This window comes from Vipera ursinii, assembly GCF_947247035.1.
Source record: "Vipera ursinii genome assembly, chromosome: 2".
Taxonomy (NCBI): domain Eukaryota; kingdom Metazoa; phylum Chordata; class Lepidosauria; order Squamata; family Viperidae; genus Vipera; species Vipera ursinii.
Window position 1 is genome coordinate 42,327,791 of NC_139513.1, and position 24,426 is coordinate 42,352,216.

The 24,426-nt window shown below is 36.7% G+C and overlaps 1 protein-coding gene across 6 annotated transcripts in view; it reads left to right on the top strand.

Moving 5' to 3' along the window:
• CHL1 (cell adhesion molecule L1 like) overlaps window positions 1–24,426 on the top strand; it is a 239,844-nt gene that overhangs the window by 92,871 nt on the left and 122,547 nt on the right. The window lies entirely within an intron of this gene.

Here is a 24,426-nt window from a genome sequence, read left to right on the forward strand (position 1 = left end):
GACTACTGTGATATTGAATGGTTTGCCTTGGATTCGAACTGAGATCATTCTGTCATTTTGAGGATTGTATCCCAGTACAAACTCAAATACTTTGGCCACCTAATGAGGAGGAAGGACTCACTGGAGAAGAGCCTAATGCTGGGAAAGATTGAGGGCAATAGAAGAAGGGGACGACAGAGAATGAGGTGGCTGGATGGAGTTACTGAAGCAGTAGGCGTGAGCTTAAATGGACTCCAGAAGATGGTAGAGGACAGGAAAGCCTGGAGGAACGTTGTCCATAGGGTCGTGATGGGTCGGACATGACTTCGCAACTAACAACAACAATCCCAGTATTGCTTTTCCTACCCTTTTATTGACTATGAAGGCTACTCCATTTCTTCTGAGGGATTCTTGCCCGCAGTAGTATACCTGATGGTCATCTGAATTAAATTCACCCATTCCTGTCCATTTTAGTTCGCTGATACCTAAGATGTCAATGTTCAGTCTTGTTTGACCACGTCCAGCTTTCCTTGATTCATGGATCTTACATTCCAGGTTCCTATGGAGAAAAAATCTTTACAGCATCGGACTTTCCTTTCACCACCAGACACATCCACAGCTGAGCGTCCTTTCGGCTTTGGCCCAGTTGCTTCATTCTTTCTGGCGCTACTAGTACTAGCCCTCTGCTCTTCCCCAGTAGCATATTGGACGCCTTCCGACCTGAGGGGCTCATCTTCCAGCGTCATATCGTTTTGTCTTTTGGTACTGTCCATAGGGTTTTCATGGCAAAGATACTGGAGTGGTTTGCCATTTCCTTCTCCAGTGGATCATGTTTTGTCAGAACTCTTTTGCCATGACCTGTCCGTCTTGGGTGGCCCTGCACGGCATAGCTCATAGCTTCATTGAATTACGCAAGCCCCTTCGCCACGACAAGGCAGTAATCCATGAAGGGGATATCACAGCTAGTAAGCTAAAAATGCACAAAGAATCATAAAGGTGACAACAAAACTATTAACGGAAGAACACAAATTTATTTCACTCACAATATATTATTATACAATTATCCGACAGTTTATATCTGTTTTCTGTTATAGGATAGTCAGCAAATAAGTATTACATATTCTTATGTAACCTGAAAGTCAGGGTAAAGTGAGATTCAATCTACCAACATCCACTAAAGTCACAAAATGGTCTTTTGACCAATCATACTCTCTCATTCCAACATACTTTCCAGGGCTGTTGTTGTGGCCAAAAATGGAGGAAGAGTTGTGTGTGCTAAGTTGAACTGAAAGAAAAGCAGGATATAAATCTAATGAAGAAACTTCTCATGGGACTGCTGGATTAGAGCAACAAGAAGCAAGCTTTTGAGTTTAGATATCTCTGTTAATGCTGTGAGAAACCGAACTGAAGCCATTTTCATTTTGTCTTTTGTTGCCACATATTAGTTTAGAGATCTTAGATGAAGGAGGAGGGGGGTGTAGTTCTCATTTAGTCAAAACATTTCATCTGTGTGAGAACCAAGGTCATTACTGATAACATTTTGGCAGTTGGAAAGCGGGGAGGCGAACCCTTATTTTGTAACAATTGGTGAATGTGATTTATTACAACAATTTGGGGTGGGAATTGCATTTTGCAAGTTTGTAACCAAGGGGAAGGGATTTTAGTCTTCGGTTCACCTTTGTACATGACAATATTTTTTTTCCTAAATAAAATGTTCTTTAAGGAAGAAATATTTGTCTTGAAGTTCTTTTAAATGGTTTCATCTGTCAGAACCATGACAGTCTCAGATGGATGGCACCTCTATAGCTACAAAGAGATGCCATTTCATTTTAAAGAGTACATCTAGAAATCATAAGAGCCATGGTTAGCACAGTCGTTAGAATGCAGTTTTGTAAGCTAACTCTGCCCACTGCCAGGAGTTCAATCCTAACCGGCTCAAGGTTGACTCAGCCTTCCATTCTTCTGAGGTTGGTAAAATGAGGACCTAGACTGTTGGGGGCCATATGCTAACTCTGTAAACTGCTTAAAGCACCTTGAAGCAGTATATAAGTGCTATTGCTATGTACTAAGAATGAAATGTAAGATAAACAAGTTTCAATATTTTTCCATGCTGCTGGTGTCATCTCTTCATGTAATAGGAGTTGGTAATGGGGTAAACATCATAACTCAATCATATTCTATTTTGCTTGAATTTCTAGAAAATATAGGGAAATGGTTTTTGTGATAACTTTAGATACCATTAGTTAAAAAAAGCTCAAAGCCATTAAAAGAATTTAAATTGCTTTGAGAAATGTGTTTTTTTTTCAATATAAGAAAACATCATATGCAATGTTTATAATCAGAGAAGAGGAATATGGAATCCTTTCTGATCTGCGCTGCATGCAAATATTGGTTCCTAAGCACTCTGAAGCCAAAATAATGAACTATTCCACCATTCTGTACTTTTGCCATGATGTTGCCTGCAAATATATGCAACTAGGAGTTGAGTGTGCATGGAATTTGATCATTTAACTTCCTTGCCCTTCCTAAAGAAAACTATAGACCACCACATTAATAAAAATAGTACCAAACTTTGAATTAAATATTTTAACAAAATCCATCTTTATCAACTGTATCAAGGGAAATTGTCAGTGTGAAGCATGTTAAGAGGCATTGCCATCACAAAACAGGTTTGTAATCACTTTGGGATTTTTCTCTCTCCTCTATGTGGATTTGTTAGCTGCAAGAGTTATTATGGATCTCCATTTATAATCTCCATTCATAATGGCATGGAAGCTTGACTGAAGGAAGAAATAAATAAATGCATGGCAGAGTTCACAGTACATTGTGAATTGTTAATCAGAAAAAGAGCAGTAAGCCGTTGAGTGGCAACATAAAAACGTAGGAACTCTTTAAAATCATAATACAAAATAATCGCTCTTCTGAAAGTGCAAAGGAAGATCATTCCACTTTTCTGATTAGTCCTTTTTTCTTTGAATGTGGCAGAAATGCTATGTCTTTGCTATTTCATTCACTGAATACACACACACACACACACACACACACACACACACACACACACACACATATATATATATATATATATATATATATATATATATATATATATATATATATATACACATACATACATACATATACAGGGACGTGGTGGCTCAGTGGGTTAGGACGCTGAACTTGTCGATCAGATGGTTGACAGTTTGGTGGGTCGAATCCCGAGTGCCGCATAACAAAGTGAGCACCTGTTACTCGTCCCAGCTTCTGCCAATGTAGCAGTTCAAAAGCACGTAAAAATGCAAGTAGAAAAATAGGGACCACTACGGTGGGAAGGTAACAGCGTTCTGTGCGCCTTTGGCATCTAAGTCATGCTGGCCACATGACCATGGAGACGTCCTCGGACAAACCCTGGCTCTTCAGCTTTGAAACGGAGATGAGCACCGGCCCCTAGAGTTGGAAACGATTAGCACGCATGTGCGGGGGAACCTTTAATTTTATATATATATAAAGAGAGAAAGAGCCTGTGGCCTAGTGGTTAAAACAACTGCCTAATATATAATTAGCCCAGGTTTGAATCTCAGATAAAGGGTATGACTGACTGATGAGAACAAAATAAGTTCAAAATGGCCATATCAGCCTCCCTAATTCTTTATTAGCAATTTGAATAATTTACACAAATAATGAACTGTCGTAAGTTATGACTATAGCCTGCGGATAGCCTTGGGTTAGGCTGAAACAGGAAAGAAAGATTTAACTAGCAAGGTATTCAAAAGACTTGACAAACACACACACACACACACACACACACACACACACACACAAGTTAAGTTCCATAACAGCAACTTAAAAGATGCAGGAATGTATCTTTCCAAATCATACAAAAGTTCTTATGCATATTACACATTCTTGAACCTAAGATAAGGTGAGGTTTATTCATTGGTTTCTTTTTTTAATTGATTAAATTTGTTATTTCATAAGGATTGTACAAAAGTAGGATATCAAAAATAGAGATGCAAGAAGTAAAATATAGTGTAATTTTAAAAAAAAAATGCAAAAAGAGTTCAGTTGTGCACCCTGGCCTTTTTCATTTTCCCCCAACCACTACTTACTGTAAATATTTATATTTTTAATTCAGCTTTACAGTTGCTGTTTATAGCTTCTTATATCTTCTTCAAAAGCCATATTCTAAAATGCTTTAGCTTGCCTTACTCTGTAATATATTGTATGTAAGGAAGCCATTCCTCCTTGAATTTAGTTAGCCTTCTATTGCAAATATATACAGTCATTTTTTTTCATTGTTGCATTTTCTCCAACTTTGGTTTCCCAATATTATATCATTGGCAAGTCTTCCATTGGGTTTGTTGGGCCCTATCAACTTCCCCAATGCATTGATGTTCTTATTCAGCCAACCAGAATTGCAACAGCAACAGGAAAATCCTTGATTTTCCAAAACACTAATTTGACAGTTCATGCTACTAAATGCAGAACTCATATGTATTATCTCTATAACACTTTACAGTTTAGATAACAGTTCACAGAAAGTCAAGAAGCAAAAACTCACAAGAAACCTAGAATTGAAAAGCTTACTTATTAAAGAACGTTCTGAAAATTAAGATCCAATTGGCCCTGTTTACTCCCTCTGAGACAACCACCCAATGCTTAGGTATTGGGAGAAGGGCGGTTTATAAAAACAAATAAATAAATAAATAAATAAATAAATAAATAAATAAATAAATAAATAAATTAATTAATGAAAAAACAACTAATGACTAAAGACTTTTTTCTCTCCTGACATTTGAATGTATTACCAGCTAGTTGATGACAGGTGCTAGTTTTTTGGAAGAACTGGCACTTAAAAAGTTGTGGATGTTTACTATAGTTTAATACCCACCTTAATGCACATTTTCCACAGTTAAATTCTAGATTTTAAAAAGGAACATGCTGATAACACAAGCAGGAGAAGGGAAATAAGCTTCCTAAAGAGGCTTCTGTTTATACATTCAGTAGCTTATATACAGTTTTCTGTAAATAACAATTCTAATAATGAGGCTCAAAAAAGAAAGTTACATAAGTTACATATTTTTAAAATAGTTGTGCAGCATACATGGCTATATTAAACAAGTGATTTTCATAATTTTGTCATACAGATAGCAAAAAATCAGATGATTATATTTTATGAATGTAGTTACAATTTGTACAATCCGAAAAATGAGCTTGTAAAAACTGATGTAAATTTCCCAGAGAGAATATCCAGTAATTATGTATTGGGAAAGGAGGTAGCAAGCTAGAAACTCTACATGAAAATTATAATTGCTTTTATAATGAATTTACAATGCAGTCCATTGTTCGGTTTTGTGTAGTTTCTCAGTTATTGTTGTGCAGTCAGCTACTAATCTAACAAACTCTAGGCAGCTTCCAGAATTTACAAAGTAATACCCCCCCACACACAAATAATAATATAGTTAATTAAAATAATAAAGCCAAACTCTAATCCATTAAATTAGGTACTAAATTAATAAAGTAAAATTTCTTTGGCACAATGCCTAGGAAGATAATCCCCAGAGGCCCTTTGGAAAAAACATGTTTTTGCTCTTTCTGTAAAGTCCCAATGCTTGGGCCAATCCTTTCCACGGCAAACTATTCCAAAGAATGAACTTATTATTAAGAACACCTGCTCTTGGCTTCTCTTCCCCCACTGATCCTGGAAGGTGGGAAGGTTTATCAGGCATTCCCTGATTCTCCCAATAGTAGAAATTATTGGGAAAGACCCCAATAATTGGGAAAGACCCCAATAATCATATAGGACTTTATAGGGAGTGGCCAGCACATTCAATTGCATTTGAAAACCTAATGGTAACCAATGCAGCTCTTATAGAGGTATAGCATGGCAGTATAATGACTGGCCATTAAGCATGTGTACCACTGCATCTTGGACCAGCTCAAGTTTCTGAGTGGTCTTCAAGGGCAACCCCACACGGAGTGAATTATTCTATTCAATTATAGAATAATTAAAAGATGACAAGAGTCTGACCAACAGTCTTCACTGCATTCCTTTCCAGGTAAGGACACAAAAGTTTTTCTGGCCATAGTTTTTACCTGCTCTTTCTGCAAAACCATGAATCCAGGAAAAAAAACCCATATTGTAAACCCTGTTCTTTATGGGGAAGCATGACTTAATGAAACAGTTTTGGATGATGAAACACTCTTGGAATCATTCAGACAGTCAGATTCCAAATTTACAGTCACATGATCTTGCTTGAGTTAAGTCTGAGCCTTTTTTTTCCAATTAGATACTATCAACTTCCCTATGTAATCCCATCTGATGAAAGCATAGACTACAGCCTAGTCTAGACTTCCAGTCTTCCCTGGCTGCTTTTATCAGCCAAGTGGGGCATGAGTGTAGGCTACAATTGGCAGAACAAAGATCACACTGTGTTCACTTCCTTGAGATCCATAGGTTTAAATGAAAGCATAAACGATCATTCTTATCTCAGTAGTCTTCTGTCCATCTGACTTGCAATTCAGAGTGAAGGTCACTCATTATTTTTTCCATGAAATGCTCAACCACATAATCAAAGCTTACACTGACTGGATCTTCCAGCCCAATCCTCTCCCAAAAGGGTGCAGCTGGCCAACATGTGAATGCAGATAGGTGTTGTTGCTCTTTTCATCACGGAAGTTTGGATCAGGATTCTCATTCTCGTTTGGTGACATTTGTTTTTTTTTTCTATTTGCATTACTTTATCTAAATTAATAGATATTGAATTATTATAACATATAACATTGCCACACTTACAATATTTTGAGTTAAAATATAATGAAGACTGCTGATAATCATTTTCCCCCACACATTAGGTTATAGCTAGGGAAAGGGCAATATGTGTTCTTGTCTCAATTTATACGTTATTAACTAATCTTTGACTCATAGCTCTACTCTGAATTTAGATTTCTCAGTTTCTTTCTCAGAAGCACAACAACTTCTCTCTTTTCTTGGGGGGAGGGGAAGGAGTTTAGACGGAATAAGATTAAAATTTTGGCAGACATTTATGCCACTGTATATAATTGGTACTGATGTTACTATTTTTCCTCAAGGTGTAGAGAAAATTGCAGTACTGGCTATTGGGTCTTAGTCTTTGTACTAATGTGGAACTTGTTACCAAACAATATTCATAAGCAAAGTGAGATATTTAAGCACTTACTGAATGGAGGATGGTGTTAGGAAATAGTGAGGCAAAGAGTAACTGCTCTCAGAGTAAGAATGTTATATCAATAAACACCTAGCTGCACTGTGCATCCTTGAAGAGAAAAATGAGCAAATACCATTAACTCAACAAGAGTAAAACCTCTAGAATTTAACCTCAGAAAACAAACAGACGCACACAGTGAGATTAACAGTATAGTGCAGTAGTTACACTTTCTAACTTTTATCAAAACTAGTGTGAAAACTAGCTGAGCTGTGTCCAGGAGATTTTTGCCAGATAAGCCTATTTCAGAACAATGGGATAAGAGTTTGAGGAACCATGATTTATAGGCATGTCTGGCATGAAGCTTGACAGATTGAAACTGACTGAAACCCTCCAAAGTCCTGTAAATTAGCTTGCTACTCTCCAGGTTGGGGGAGACTGGAAAAGGATTTCACTAGAAATCTGTGTATTAGGTTCCTATTAATCATCCTGTATAGTGTACAGAAGAAGATTGCTTCCATAGAGAATGGAAAACCAGAGAGACATAAACAACTGATTCCCTTCTATTTTGTAAAGAAGTGGAAGATCTTAATGCTTAGTCATAGATCTGAAAAAGGAGGATAATAGCAAGTGAGCACTGACTGGGTGACAGTTCTCTACTTTCAACTCTCATTGGCTGGTGGTTCTCTGTGTGTTCCAACCTTATAAATATAAAAACATGTCTGTTCTCACAACATCTGAATATCTGAAAGAGAACTGATGAACATTGTCAAAATAGCCAATCTGGATGTGCTTTGAACCAGATTGAGAAGGGTTGGGAGATAGAAAGTCTGGTTATTAGGAAAAGCCCACAGTCGTAAGGAACAAAAACTCATCAACAATACCTTCTTCAACCTTGTCTCCTTCCTGATTATCTATCATTATACTCATTTATATGCTGAAGCACATTTGTACCCTTTTGGTGCTATTTATTTCTATGTATTAAATGATTTTATGCTTTCGTTATCATTTCATTACTAAAATGTATTTTGTTAAACACCTGAATGCTGATTCTTGCAGAAACCTAAGTTGTAAATGTAATAGGAAAATAGTTAATGAAGACATAATATTAGAAGAAAAATGAAAGTTGGAGCACTGTTTTACAAAACATCTCCATTTCTTCTCTGAATGGTTTATTATTTTGTCAGTATTTAATATAATATCTTCATTGATTATTATATTTCAACTATGATTTTTAAATTATATATATATATATATATATATATATATATATATATATATATATATATATATATATATATATATACAGTATGTATATATTATATATAAAATACATGCTTTTGATCATATTTGCCTGGCAGCCTCTCTAGTGGCAATTCAACCTAGTGTTGTGCATATTGATTTTGAAATGTATCAAATATTACACAGTAATATTACATTTTCTATTAAAGGCTATGTAAGACATTAAAACACCTTTAAGCTGATGTGGTATAGCATGAAAGAACATATGGAATAGAGTTGAACAAAATTTGGAAATCCTAATAACTTTGGATTTTGATAAACTACAAAGAATATGCAATGATAAATGCAGATTGATAGTCAAAGACCTTTATGTGTTAGAGTTAGATTGATAGTGTTAATAAGATATATAGTACTTGCAAAAAGGAGTTAATTATTGCTGGTTGGACACAGAATACTAGAAGTGGAACAGAAATAGAGTGGCAATATTTTGGACTTGTGCTGGAGCCCATTTTTGTTCCCTGAAGCTGGATTCCAGCACAAGTCTGAAAGCTCGGAAGAGTAAATCTCTGGTCCCGATGACCAATGCAGATTCCAGCTTGCAACATTATTCTGGAACACGTATATTTGCCTTCATTCATCACGGTCAAGGTATTGATTTAACAGCTAACCAGCTTATGTAATATATGTAATGATGGGAATGACTCAGCAGAATCTGTCTCTTTAAGAACCTTTGTCTTAAGGGAAAGCTCTGCTGATGTGTTTTTTCTTCTTCTTCTGTTTCCTACTGTAACTCTGGTTTGTTGGATCCTGCTGTATTAGCTCAGGTATGTATATTGTTCCTGGTGTACAATATTGTAGATAGTGTAAGACAAACTACCATTTACTATAGACCACTGTTTACTGTGTTTACTCCTGGTTTATCTTGCGCCATAAGACTGTGCACACTCTGACAATCACTTTCACTGTTCCACAACCTTGAGAATTTTAAGAGGTGTGGACTTCAATTCCCATGCTAGCTGGTATATTCTCAGAATTGAAATCCACACAATCTAAAGTAGCTAAGGCTGATAAACACTAAACTAGTCCAAAGCCCTGGACCAAAATTCAGTGTTGCTTATCACTTAATTGCTTAATTTTATGCAATCTATGTGATCTATCACCTCAATATTCAGACAGTAGATGAGGGTGGGGGTGGAGGTGTGAAGCTGCCCCACATGCCCCACACCCACCTACTTGTATCCAGGCCTTTCCTGGCCAGCCCACTTCTTCTTCTGAGGCCTTTTCTGCAGCCAGGCCTGCATTTCTCAGTCACAGGGCTTTCCAGATATGGATTCAATCCATAGCTCCGATCTGTAAGACCTTAGTAGCCAAGATTGAATCCATATCTTGGTACTCGGCTGCTTAGGCTTCTGGAAAAGCCTGACTGCAAAATGCAAGTCTGAATGCAGCAGCAAAACGTTGGCTTCAGAAGAAGTGGACCAGCTTGTTGGGGATGTCGGTGCCGGAGATGAGGTAAGGCCTATCCCAAAAATAAGACCTGGTGCCTCTTTTGGAGGCAAAGTAAAAAAAAAAAAGACCTGGTCTTATTTTTGAGGAAACATAGGTATATAGTCAAATCAAGCCTGAATTTGCTGGTGATTCTGTGGATGTAAACATGAAATATTCTGTCAGTAGAACAGATCCTGTTTGTCACTACCTTGCTTGGAGGTTGTTTTTCAGGTTTTTTTTTATATCAATAGCTCCAGAGCTAAAAGTACTAACAAGGCCCAACACTTATTCCAAAGCCCAAACAAGGTCCACTAGATGCAGCCGATTGTTGAGTAAACTATGTTCTATGGTTATGTTTTTATTTTTGTTTTACAGTAGCCATTTTTAAGAGCATCCTCAAACTCTTAAATGAATTGATGCCAGCTGATAAAATGGCAAAAAGCCTCTATATTTTCCCAAATATTTTAACCATGTATTCATTCATTCATTCATTCATTCATTCATCTGAAAATAAAATGAGAGCAAGAGAAAAAAGGAAATGACTTTGTAATAATCTATGCCTTTGAGGCAGAATAATTGTTTTAAAGGTTTGCCATTGAGAGTGGCATATTATATGATTATAGCAGGGATTTAAACCCAATTGTTTCTATGAGACAGCACAATTGCAAATTAAATGAGGTATAATTTACTGAGTTAACCACTAATTACAGAATATTATGAAATCCTCTGGGCATATAATTACTACAAAACTTTTCCTTTTTATGACTTTATCACATAATCATATTGTGACTTCTTGGATATTTTTACACTATAAAATGGGGTAATGATTCTGTGGATATGACGGGGGAAGTTAGGAATGAGCAGTGAAGTGATCAAGTATGATGACACTAAATTATTTCAGATAATAATCATAAAAAATAGAAAAGTATAGCAACGAGCATGAAAATACTTTTTCCACATTCAGAAACAGACATTAAAATGCTAAAGTTTGCTACTGAATTAATATATCCTAACTTCCTGAGTGCTCTTGGGGTTTGAATTAGTAGCAACCAATCAGGAAAAGGAATTTTGGGATACCTGAACCAGTGGAATAAATAAGGCAAGGTGCTTCAGGTTAATACTGTAGTTTAGATTTCAAAAGGAAAAAAAGAAAATGGAGGTAACTAAAAATTGAGCAAGGAAACAATTTTCTTTTTCATCAGATCTCCTCAAATGTCTGGCAAGTGAGAGAATGAAAGAGAAAACGGAGGGTCAGAATGAAATGAGGAAAAAAGGACTGGATAGAGAAGGGAAAGTAATTGAATTCCACACAAGGACCTTGGGAAGAAGGCAATGGGGATTCACTTCCATACTTTTGACAAGAAAAGAAACCACCAAGAGGGTCCATAAGGAGGGGATATAAAGAGTCAAGATGGCAGCCACAACTCTGCGATCAAAACCCAACCAATTTTGCATGTATTGCAATGCATTAAAAAAGAAGTGGGAATTGATTGCATGGATGTGGCCACCCTTTTGAGGTTTTTTTAAAATCATCTTGTGGATATTCCTACATATTGTCCATGACCATGACTTAAAGAGCGCATCATCTCTACTGAGAAATTATCCCCAAAGTCATGAGTGGGGAGGGGGAAAAATTCCTATCTTGGTCTTATTTTGTAGCTATACTGAGCACAGAACATTTCCGTGCATCTTGACAAAGTCTCTTCATACACTCTATTGGGTTTATAATAAAATAGTCACCAGTGCAAACAGAACTAAATAACTGAAGATGATGAACTTTCAAAACTGATTCTGAAGAAATAGATTTTTTTCCAGCTGGTTAAGATATTGCCATATAAAATTCAATGCACTGGTAAATTCCACATTAAATTTTCTCCAGTGATTTCAAGCTTACACATATTTATACCATATACAAACAAAATTCATTTAATAATATTTATCTAAGGGATAAATATATGTTTCATGATCTGTTATCAAACCCATTATAGTGTAAAGGCAGAACACAGTATAATGTCTGGAACTATAGAAAATTCAAAAAGAACACATGCAAAGAAAACACATGGTAAATCTTCAGTGATTTTTATATAGTTTAAATATATATATTCTGATTATCTCTTTGCAATATTGCAGAGATTACTCTGCAATTTACTCTGAGATTATAATCTGGTTTATAATTATTCAGAAAAAAACTATTTTATTAAGTAATATACTTACGTATTGTCAGAATACTTTGGGATTCCAACTCAAGCTGGGATTGTGCAAGAATAAATAAAAATGAGATCCAAACAACTGTGAGGAAAGAAGAAATATTCATTTCTAAAAGCAAAGAGTTTACTTTTAGGGGTAGCTGCAGAGAAATGGGATACAGCCACATACTTTTTATAGGGGAGCTTGTCCAGGGTGTAGAAGTGTCTACATGCTGATTCTAAGGTGATACTTGAGGGACATTTGTGTATGTGTAAATATGTCATCTGTGATGTTTATTCTTGTGAACATGCAGTTCCACTGGAAGACCTAATTTAATTAACTCTATTTGTGTTTACAGATCTTATCCTTTGTTATGTGGATTAGGCCTTTGGTAACTGATTTCGAGGTTTGAGGAAAAGTAAATGATTTTCCCCGTTTGCTATTTTTAATTGATTAATTTAGTTTCAGCTTGACTGTCAATTATCTAGCGAAGATGCTGATTCTCAGTCCATTGTGAATTCTGTTAATGTTTTAAGGAAAGATGGAAGCAGTGTAAAAAATAAAATATATTTTGATATAAACCTTCTCACAATATATAAGAAGAGATTGTGGCCCTGTAATGTTGCTGGAATAGAGGTTTTACTATTACTCAGCACCGACAATTCTTGCAAAGATTACTGGGAATCGTGATGTGGTAGTTGTTTTCACTAATTACTTAGAGTTGAGATGGACATTCTCTCAAGCAGAAGCTGGATGTATACTTCTTAGGGAAGCCTTAATTCAATTGGTGGCAACTAGTATTTTTTTTTTATTCCATTTATATCCCGCCCTTCTCCGAAGACTCAGGGCGGCTTACAAGCTTAGCAGTAGCCTTCATTCTATGTATATGCCTGCTTATTAGGGATTTCACCCCCCCAAGTGGCATTATTACAAAGTCAGCTTAATTGCCCCCAACAATCTGGGTCCTCATTTTACCTACCTCGGAAGGATGGAAGGCTGAGTCAACCTTGAGCCTGGTGGGATGCGAACCTGCACTAATTGCAGGCAGCTGGTGTTACTTAAGGAGGCATTAGCCCACTGCTCCACCAAGGCTCTTTAATGGAAGAACTCAATAATACTGCAGATTTTAGTACTGATAATGTAGAAAAAATATTTCTTAGATGAAATTAGTCTGATTTGTATCACTTTACATTCAGAATTATGATTGTGTCAATACCCATCCAATAATAGATGATCTCAGAAACTAGAGTCAGCTTGTTTAGTAGGGATCATCTGGAAAGTAAGGCTACAAGCTAGATTGGAGAGTTGGAAAAAAATCTCGAAGATAATAGAAAACCATCCATCCCATATCATTGACAAAAAGACTCAGTGGATTACATTTACAGGTAGTCCTTGACTTACAACTGGCTTCTTACCATTCAAAGATACAACAGACTTTCCCAAGGCTACTTATGATCTGATTGAAAGTTCCGATGGATGCTACCCTACATTTTAGGTGCTTGCAGCATCCCACAGTTACGTAACAGTGAATTATGATCTTTTTTTCCTGGAAACTGGTGTTTATTTCTGCTTTCTGGCAAAAAATCATTGCATTCTATGTATTTATTTATTAAGAAAATTTAGTATGAGTTAGGACTGCAATTCTGAACACAATTATGATTGAAAATCAAGGACTTCATGTATATCACTAGGAATCAAAGAACACTTAGTGGAGAGACCTAAACTCTGTGTTAAACCAACAAGCACCACAGGATTTTGGCTAGCAAGATAACTTTTGTTGGACAGCTATACTTATGAAACTTCTCTTTCAACTATGTGCAAGGATACTTGGAGGATACTGAATTATTTGTATGCCACCTTTGTTATTTTATTTGTTTTTTTACAAATAACTCAATGCAGCGAACGTATCCAACACAGCTTTTCCCTCCTATTTTCCACATAACGAAGAGAAACATCATTCATGTGATCCCCGTTTAGTCTTCCTAATATAATAAAATTTGGATAGTTTAACAGCATTTTGGAGCAGTCACTTTTTCATCTTCTTAATTAAAATCCAGTGGTGTGATTCAGCCAGTTCACACCAGTTTGGCAGAACCGGTAGCTTTTGTTGCCCAGGCCCAGAATGGACTTCTGGAAGTGGCATCCACACAGAGAACAAGTTGTTCACATATTTGAATCCCAACACTGTTAAAAATTTTATAATAAAATGGGAATAAAACTATGCATGCACTCTTCCACATGTGGAAGACATACATGGAAACATTTGGGCTACCTCAGTTGTCTACTGATTCACACAACAGCCTTATGCCTGTGATTACATACATGGAAATTTATCACATTAGTTGCTCAATCAGGATGTCTCCAAAACCAGCCCAATATTACTCTGCAAGTTGGGTACAGGCGCAAGATTATCTTGGCACATATCTCTCTCATACTTTTTTTTTTAATACAGAAAAGATAATTGGGATGCAGATAGGGATACTGATCCTTTTTCATCACCTGAACATAAACAGTACAATAGCTCATTTTGACTTAGTAATTCACCGATAATTGTTTTATGTCTATTTCAAAATAATGTGTGCTTGTATTTCTTCATATATATTTTTTTTTAAATATCATGTCTTCTTCTAGGAAGGATGACATCAGAGATTCAGGTTTGCTGGAAATGTATAACTGCAACTGAATTGAACTAACAATATTATGCTTGCTTTTGCAATTGTTAACAAAAAGCATTTATTTTTCTTTGTAAGAACTGTTGTAATATGTTCTGATGTGCTTAGAATAAAGTTGAACTTAATAGAGACATTGACAAAGCTGGCAAAAAGGAGAGTCTTTAAGGCAAAGACAGAAAGTTTTAAATTTATGTATTATGTTTGCAAGAAAAAAATACTAGCTATAGAGATGTTCGGAGAAGAAAAGAACAGCAGCAAATATTTTAATTAAAAAAAACCCTGCTTGAGCTAGAGTATTCTGGTAGCAGCTGCTTAAACAGAGGTCTGGTTTTTAAATAAGGTGTAAAAATGTCAGCTGCAAGGAGAAAAAACAGAGCAATGAAAGAGCTCAGTGACTATGTGATGTATTGGCAAACTGAAAATGCTATCCTGCTGCTAATATAAAAGACTTCAGGCTGTTTATATATGACTTGGCCTTCCAATTAGAAGCAAGAACTGAAGCTGATTGCATTCAGCATACTACCTTTTTGAGAAACAATGAGAGTGAGAAATGCCCAAATAATGCTAGAAAATTATTTTGACATTTTATTTTGCATTTGTGACTGATAAGTGAAATTATAAGTTCTACACAGTTTATTTTATTTATTTATTTATTTATTTTATTACATTTGTATACCGCCCTTTCCCTGAGGACTCAGGGCGGTTTACAGGGAATTAAAAATCAAAACATACAAAAACTAAAAACCAGTTAAAATATTAAATTCACCCTATACACTTAAAAACCCCAGTTAAAATTTTCTCCTCAGCCTGGGCCCAGGAGCTCAAAAAGCCAGGTCTTCAGGCCCCGACGGAATGATCGGAGGTCGGGGGCAGTCCTCAGCTCCACCGGCAGCTGGTTCCAGAGGGCAGGCGCTCCCACTGAGAAGGCCCTATCCCTGGGTGTCACCCGCCAGCAATCTCTCACCGGCGGAACCCTGAGCAGACCCTCCCTGTGGGAGCGCACTGGGCGAAGGGCGTTTGATGCCGGCAGCAGGTGTTCCCTCAAATATCCCGGACCCAGGCCATGTAGGGCTTTATAGGTGATAACCAGCACCTTGAATTTCACCCGGAGGGCAACTGGAAGCCAATGCAGCTCGCGGAGTAGAGGTGTTACATGGGAGTATCGGGAGACCCCCATTACAACTCGCGCGGCCGCATTCTGCACCAGTTGAAGCCTCCGAGTGGTCTTCAAGGGCAGCCCCATGTAGAGAGCGTTACAGTAGTCCAAACGGGAGGTCACAAGCGCATGAGTGACTGTGCGTAGGGCGTCTCGGTCCAGATAGGGACGCAACTGGCGCACCAGGCGAACCTGTGCAAAAGCCCCCCTGGTCACGGCTCCTATGTGATCTTCGAAATTGAGCCGTGAATCCAGGAGGACGCCCAAGTTGCGAGCCCTATCAACGGGGGGTAACACCTCACCCCCCATCGTTAGAGGTGGAATAACATGGTTAACCCGAGACGCCGATACACACAGCCACTCAGTCTTGGCGGGATTGAGACGAAGCCTGTTTCTCCCCATCCAGACCTGAACCGCCTCCAGGCACCGGGACATCACGGAGAGGGCATCACTGGGTTGGTTCGGGGTGGAAAGAAAGAGTTGGGTATCATCAGCGTACTGGTGATACCCCACCCCAAAACCACGAATGATCTCGCCCAGCGGCTTCATGTAGATGTTGAACAGGAGAGGTGAGAGAACCGACCCCTGAGGAACTCCACAAATGAGAGACCTCGGGGCGGATCTCTGCCCTCCTGTCAACACCGACTGCGAGCGGCCCCGAAGGTAGGAGAACCACCGTAGAACGGTGCCTCCCACTCCCAACCCCCTGAGACGCCGCAGCAGGATACCATGGTCGATGGTATCGAAAGCCGCTGAGAGATCTAATAGGACCAGGACAGAGGAGCAACCCCTGTCCCTAGCCCTCCAGAGATCATTCACCAGTGCGACCAATGCCGTCTCCGTGCTGTGCCCGGGCCTGAAGCCCGATTGGTACGGGTCCAGATAATCAGTTTCCTCCAGGAACAGAGGGAGCTGATGCGCCACCACACTCTCAACAACCTTCGCCAGAAATATATATCTTTCTTGTGAATGATCCTTCAAATAAGCAGAAATCTTAGACATTTCTGCAAGATTCGATACTTTAAACACCCATTCTTCTATAGTAGGCAAACTATCCTTTGCCTACTATAGAACTATCCTTTGCCTACTATAGTTTGGAGGAGATGGATAGATTACATTCAGAATAAATATGGGACTAAAAAGTTCCATTTAGCTTATGAGTAGATTTTAGAGGGATATTGTTATTAATTTTAGTGTTAGTACTTTGTATGTATCTATGTTAAAGGGGAGTTAAAGCACATTATGAATTTGGTTAATTTTATATTATGGATAATTTTTAGTTAGAATATGATTATTATATCTATAACCCTGTATTTAGCTCTGGGAAGTTGGGGGGGAAGGGGGGTAGTTTGGGGTGGGTGGGTTTTGGGGATATGTATTGTAAAAACTTTTTTTGTAAAACTCTTTAATAAAAAAAGTATAATGTAGTTCAACATTTACCATAAGTACCAATTAAGTCAAATATATATTTGTTTCAATTAGTCAAGTTTTTTATTGCATGCTTATTCCTGTTCTGTGAGGTTTGATTGGCAAGACGCTTCCAGTTCCAGTTTTGCATTCAGTTTCTTCTATCATATCCAAATTCATAAGATTTAACTCCTGGGTGAATTTGTTTGAAGTTGAGTTGAGTTTTAATAACATTAATGAAAAGAAGGATCACCTTTCATCATGGTATATAATGCATATGTCTAACACTACTAATACTTTCTGTGTATTCTTCTTGTACATTGAAGATTCTGAAGTTCTGCAGCTTTTCCAGGAAGCATCTAAGGTGCTGGCCTAGAAGCAGGAGACTGTGAATTCTAGTCCCATCTTAGGCATGGGGGACTTTAGGCCAGACAATCTCAGTCAACCCATCTTGCAGGATTGTTGTTCTGGGGAAAATAGGAGGGAAAGTAGTAAAGACAGAGTAAAACTCAAATAAATAAATATATAATAAATACATAATGACAGCTTCTCAAGGGAAACCCAATCCTACAGCATTTTACATATTTAAAGGTTAATATTAATGTATGATGCATATTTATTTGACTGCATCGTTGGCTGGAAGGACATCCAGCCGTTAAACCTTCAGCTGCATTCAGTTGCCCTGACTCTACCCCAAATTAAGGGATTGCAGGGTCATTAAAAATCATTTACTTATTTACTTACTTACTTACTTACTTGACTGCATTCAGAGAAATAGAAGAGAGCTATAAATATTTAAAAAGTCAACAAAGAAATAGAGGTAAATATTTGCACCTGTCTTCACTGCAGAAGACAGAATATGTACGGCATATGCTCTTATAAAAAGTGAAACCATAACAATGTTACAAAATACTGTAAACAAAGAAATGTGAACATTTGAACATTTTTAAGAATTGCAAGGTGAGATGACTCATGTTCTATTAAAATAAATAAATAAAAAGGTACCCATTAAAAACTATGACCACTTATAGCCAATAATACAGATGGAAACTCAGGCCCTGTTTGTAAACTAGTCCAGAATGCTCGACTAAAAAGTTATTTGGTTTGATTCAGTGTCACTTATCTGAAATCTGGGGTTGAAGATGAATATACAACATAGTTGACAATCCGCTATTCTGGGTCAAAAAACGATTTGAAATAAAATTTTAAACAATAAACCCTGATATAATTGCTTAAAATTTCATACAGGAAACCCTGTTTATTAGTGTGAACTTTTTTTTAACTCTTATTCATATGGATTATATAGTAAAATATATAAATAGACCATACAATAGTAATTTCTGAAAACCTTGAATTCCAAAGAGTAGACTGGATTAATAGGGCTCAGAATTAAACCAGAAAGATTTACAAAATGTAAATTTTAGACTATGAGGTCATTATTTTTTCCTTTATAATCTTATAATTATTCAGATTTTCCTTTAACTACTTGAAAAATAAGCACAGTTAGGGTGAGTACGTCAATAAAAAGATAACTGATAGCAGTTTCTTTTTCGGTCAAATAATGAAGACTGTATGTATCAAATATAAGCATAGAAATATGTATTTTACATGACTATATAGAGAGAAACCTGTTTTTTATAGTGCACACTTGTCTTAACTGAAGAAAGTTAGTGAATGAACTAGTTAAAGGATGAATAAGCTTTCAATATGCTGCTCTATGCATACAACTTTTAAACTGAAAATCTGTGTATTACAGATTGTTTTTATATTATAACTCCTTTTACCTTTTATTGTTGCTGTTATTGAGAAATTCCAATAGCCTTTTGTAGACAAAATGCTAATAAATAGCATGTTAGAGTCAATTGCCAAAAAGCTAAAAACTGACATAAGTGACAATTATATATCTTATTTTCTGGGTCAGTTAACAATTTCTAAATATTCTAAAACATGCAAATATGCCTTGAGAAATAGCCCCTTTAAATGTCCTTTTGTAGGACAGCTGTTTTGCATCAAATTAGATGCAGGATGATAAACTGTCACATTCTTTGACAACAAAACAATGGCTTCAGAGAAATAACAGTCTTTTTAATAGGCATTTTTTAAAGAAACAAAAACCACACTTTAAAAGTCATAACAGAACAACATTTTAGATCTGCTATAGAAAGCTTAAAATGTATACTGGAGAGAACTCTGCATATGAATATGCAACAAATGTGAGTTTCTGTTTCTATCCATGCTACACTGACATTGAGAAGGTACTTAGTAACGTTGAAGTGATGGATAAAAGGAAAACTTAATTGTGAGTGATGATAACAAATATGAAATAATACTAGGCTAAATTGAAATTTTGGTAACACAGTTTCTATCATGTGTCTTGGTTAGAAATTGGCCTGTTCATATTGTTAAGGTATGTTTGAATTCTCAAATTCTAAAATCTGAAAAATTTAAACAATTTAATATGGTAGCAAAATTACAAATGCCACTGAGAAACTCTACTGTAGTCAAGTACAACCTAATTATGTCTTTACAACAAAATACTATAACTGTGAAATTAATATTTTTCCCCATTGATAACAATAGCAAAAAGAACTGTATCCCAGGCCTAGGATTAACTGATCTTAATTATAGTAAGAAACAAAACTACCCATTAAACTCCACTCAAATCCATTTCAACACCTGATCTCCAATTTTGTTGACCAAGAGAGGAAAGTTAGACGAGTTATTTTTAGATAGGAAATCTGGCTTCTCAGTAGGTTTGGCAGTCAGGCTAAATATCAGAATATTTAGAAACCTGAAATCAGGGTGAATGTGCCCAAACAGCCACCGCATGTTGAGTTCAGAACATCTTAAATTGTTCCCCATGGTGGCTACCTCTATACTGCAAGCTGTTCCTAAGCAATAGTTACACAATCAGAGATGGAAAAAGCACAGGGAAGGAAGGTTTTTATAGTGCTGTAGAGAAAATTGTACAAGCCATTTTATGAGCCATGTTGTCCTAATGACCTGAACACACAGGAGAAGATACTCTCAGGAAATCTTGTAGTAGCTTCTAGACAGCAGCTATTTTATGTGCACAAACCCATCTTGTTATTTAAATATTGGCCTGATCTAAAATTGGTTTATTGGTCTATTAGCATTGTGCATTTTTTTATTTAAAGACCCTATGAGATTCAAAAATAAGAACACAACAAGTTCACTCTTTTCTAGTATGATTCTCACTACCCTACACATGAACAAAAACATTTGCAGTGGAAAATGTATTTATAAGTTTAGGCTTCCTACAGAGTTTGAATTTTTCAGGATTATAAATCTGACAATGGGCCTCCATTAACACAACAGGTTCCTTGCAATAATTTATTCTGTAGCAAGATTGAGAGCAGATCCACACTGTCTGCTTGATCTATCATGCATAATTTAGGAACATGTGATATTATCCTTTTCTGCTTCCCAGCTATTGCAAACGAGCTGGATTTTCTGGCTTTCATTCAGAACTGCTGTTTCCTGACCTATTTAAATCCATTCAGAGTTGCTGGTCTCCAGTGTTTCCCTTCATTCCATTCCATTCCCCGTTTTGATTGGCTGCAGTGCCTGGCATGGCCCTTCCCTGGACAGCTATTTCATCCTGGTTTGCCAAGCAGCTATGTGTTCTGCTGTTGGCAGTTGCTTTAAAAGTCATCACTACCATCATCCAGTTGATCCAATGTTGGGCTGTGAATTCAATGAATTATTCTTCAACCTAGAAGTTCATGTTCCATTCATCCTTAGATCTCCCAGTGGATATCTTTTCAATTTCTCCTCAGGTGAAATTGTAATGAAGTGCATAATGCTATTAGACCAATAGATCAATTTTAGACCAAGGCACTGTTTAAATAAGATGGGTTTGTGCACATGAACCGACTGCTCTGAAAAAGCTAGCACATGAAATACATTTCCTCTGTTTTCTTACTCCCTGCCCACAGTACTGGAAACTCTCACTCCATTATTTTATTTTTAATCTTAATTATATAGTAATATAGGATCATTACTATATTGTCCTACAAAATTGAACTATCAGTTCTTCCCTGTTTTAAAGTTTCCATGAATCTACAGAGGGACATAGAAAAAAAAGAAAGAAACCTGTTCCCTATTGGTTTGTAGCATCGTAGCTTCCCTATAGATGGGAAAGTTTTTTTAAAAAAATAGAAAAGATTTGCAATTGTTTAAAATAGATAATGAGGGAACAATATAGGAAGACATTCAGGTGAGAATCTGAGAAAGCAAAAGAAAATAATTCGGTCTAATGCAGGGGTCTTCAAATTTGGCCCTTTTATGACTTCTGGACTTCAACTCCCAGAATTCCTCAGCCAGGCACGCTGGCTGAGGAATTCTGGGAGTTGAAGTCCAGAAGTCATAAAAGGGCCAAGTTTGAAGAGCCCTGGTCTAATGAGAAGTGGATAATTTGCATCATGGTGAAACCGCACCCACCCTATTGCAATGGAAAAATGTCAATATGTCGTGACATGTCACGTGACGTTGCAAGTTCGACACCCTTGCTCTACAATTTCTTGATTGAGCAGAAGACCAAAACATGGACAGAATGAAAACTGAGCATCTAGAATCTAGATTTATCTAGATTCTAGATAAATATAGGAGTCACTGTAGAGTGTAGTAGAGGAACAGGGAAACACATATCCCAGCAAATTTTCAGAGAGAGAAAAAAATAATCTTAGTAGCCCTACAAGAAACATTTTTGGAAGCAATTGTAGGGTTATTTAAGGGACATTTCCACTATCTCTGTTTTAAATGGGCCAACTTTCTGAAAATGTAATTAAATACATTTTAAAATGTATTACTCTTTCCGCTTCAGACTGTTACAAAATTATTACCCAGCTTTCAGTTGACAATTTGAACTATCAGTAAAAGTGAACATTCTCCCTCTTTTCCCTGCTTCTATCAAGAATGAAAGCCCTCCTGCTGTCAAACCATGTTGTTGCTGTTAAATCACTCTGTTACGTGACCTGCTATATTGACCCCTGATGTCAGTCCTGTAACTACTTACTTTCCATCTATTCATTTTCACCTTGGAGAAAAATGCAGGGAAATCATTTTGGTGAACCACTAAGAAGTTAACATTTTCTTTGATCTTGTATAGTTCTAACACTGGGCATAGGTTCTTAGAAATCAAAATAGCATTTGATTGAAGTAAATCTGGTGTGAAGGGAAGCATGTTTACTGTGCTTGTAAGAGACATAAAATGTCATAAGTCTTCTATATCCTTCTGTGAATGGAAACAGAAAGCTACAAGCCATTTGACAGAATACTGTGATTTTCAGATATGATAAATAGTAAGGCAATCATTGTTAAAACAATCCTGGAACAATATTCTTTGGGTATACTTTATCATGGGTTTTTTGAGAGGAAGATGATAGATAGATAGATAGATAGATAGATAGATAGATAGATAGATAGATAGATAGATAGATAGATAAAGACAGACAGACAGACAGACAGACATGATATAAGGTTTACTAATGGAGAGACTATGTATGAGACTATGAATGAGGGTGATCAAAGCCCTTGGAAGCAATGGTCAATCCAATACAGAATGGGTTTTGGAAAGCATATCCAGAAGAAGAGAAGGAGGAGAAGGAAGAGAAGGAGAAAGAAAAGGTTTAGAGATCAGGTTTTCAAGAAACTTGCTGTATTGTTATGTAAGCCCTATTCACTAAAATATAGTACTGAATATTCCATATGAGCATTATTATTAGTACTCCTATTAGCATATCCTATATTTTCTCTTAAAACTCAATGTGGTTTAAAAGGTGAGGATTACCTTAGGTTTTCTTTCAAAATGTGCAATGATTAGTCAAAATAATGTACTGTCCTTGTTCAATGCTATAAACATGGGTTATGATAGAAGAAACAGTAATTTAAGAATGTGCACTTTCTGTGCCTTTAACTTCTGGCTGTGTAGGCAGAAACTCTAAAGTCCAATGACAGTATAAGGAGGATGAAGCAAGAAAATAGCAACATATACATCAGTACATGGAAAAATTAGACCAGGGTCTTCAAACGTGCCTGGCTGAGGAATTCTGGGAGTTGAAGTCCACAAGTCATAAAAGGGCCAAGTTTAAAGACCCCTAAATTAGACAATGAAGGGCAGGATGAGTTAGGGATAGAGCACCTCACTGAACATGGATGACATGGCCTTAACACAACAGTTGTCATGTTAGCGGTTTATGCCTGTTTCATGACGGATTTCATTAGTGATAGGATATTGCAATATGCTGTGAGTTTATGGAGATATCAAGAGCTACCAAAGCCTACCACGCTAGCTTTGAGACAATGTTATTTTGAATGTAACACTTCCTAAAGCTAATCATTTGTAGATGTAGTTAATTTGGTTTGAAATATTGTTTGAATATGGTCCATGTCCAGTTTAACTTCTATTCATTTTCAGTTTTTATTTAAGAGAGGCTGGGGAAAGGAGAGCAACCCTGAATATAAATCTCCATCAAAGCCCCTCTGCTTTAATTCCTGTATTGGGTAAACAGATACACACACCCCCTTCCCAAATCTCCGTAATTTCTACCCAGTTATAAACCAATGGCCTGTGACACCCTCTGAATAACTGCTGGTCAGCCAGCTGTTTCTCATTGTCTCTCTGGGGTTTTCTAAGTGTCACTTCCTGGCTGACTGCCTTCGCTCTGTCAGATATAACTGGAAGATAGCTGGCTTTTCTGAAGTACAAATTGCAATCCAGAACATTTCTTCTGAGATAAATGTTCACCTGATTTCCATCAGTGTAGCAGCTGGTTGCCAAACTAGTAGTTTCCACCTTGGTGTGTGTATACACACACACACACACACACACACACACACACACACACACACACACATATATATATATATATATATATATATATATATATATATATATATATATATATATATATATATATATATATATGACTCTCAGTTTAAGATACCTGTGGTAGACAACATTATCTATAAATGTGCCTTTGTACCAAAGTACATTTTCTATCTAGAGGTGTTTAATTGTTAATAAAATTCTAAGGTGCTCCTGCTAGAATGTTGGGGGAACAGTAAAATTATTCTAGCCCGTATTATAAAA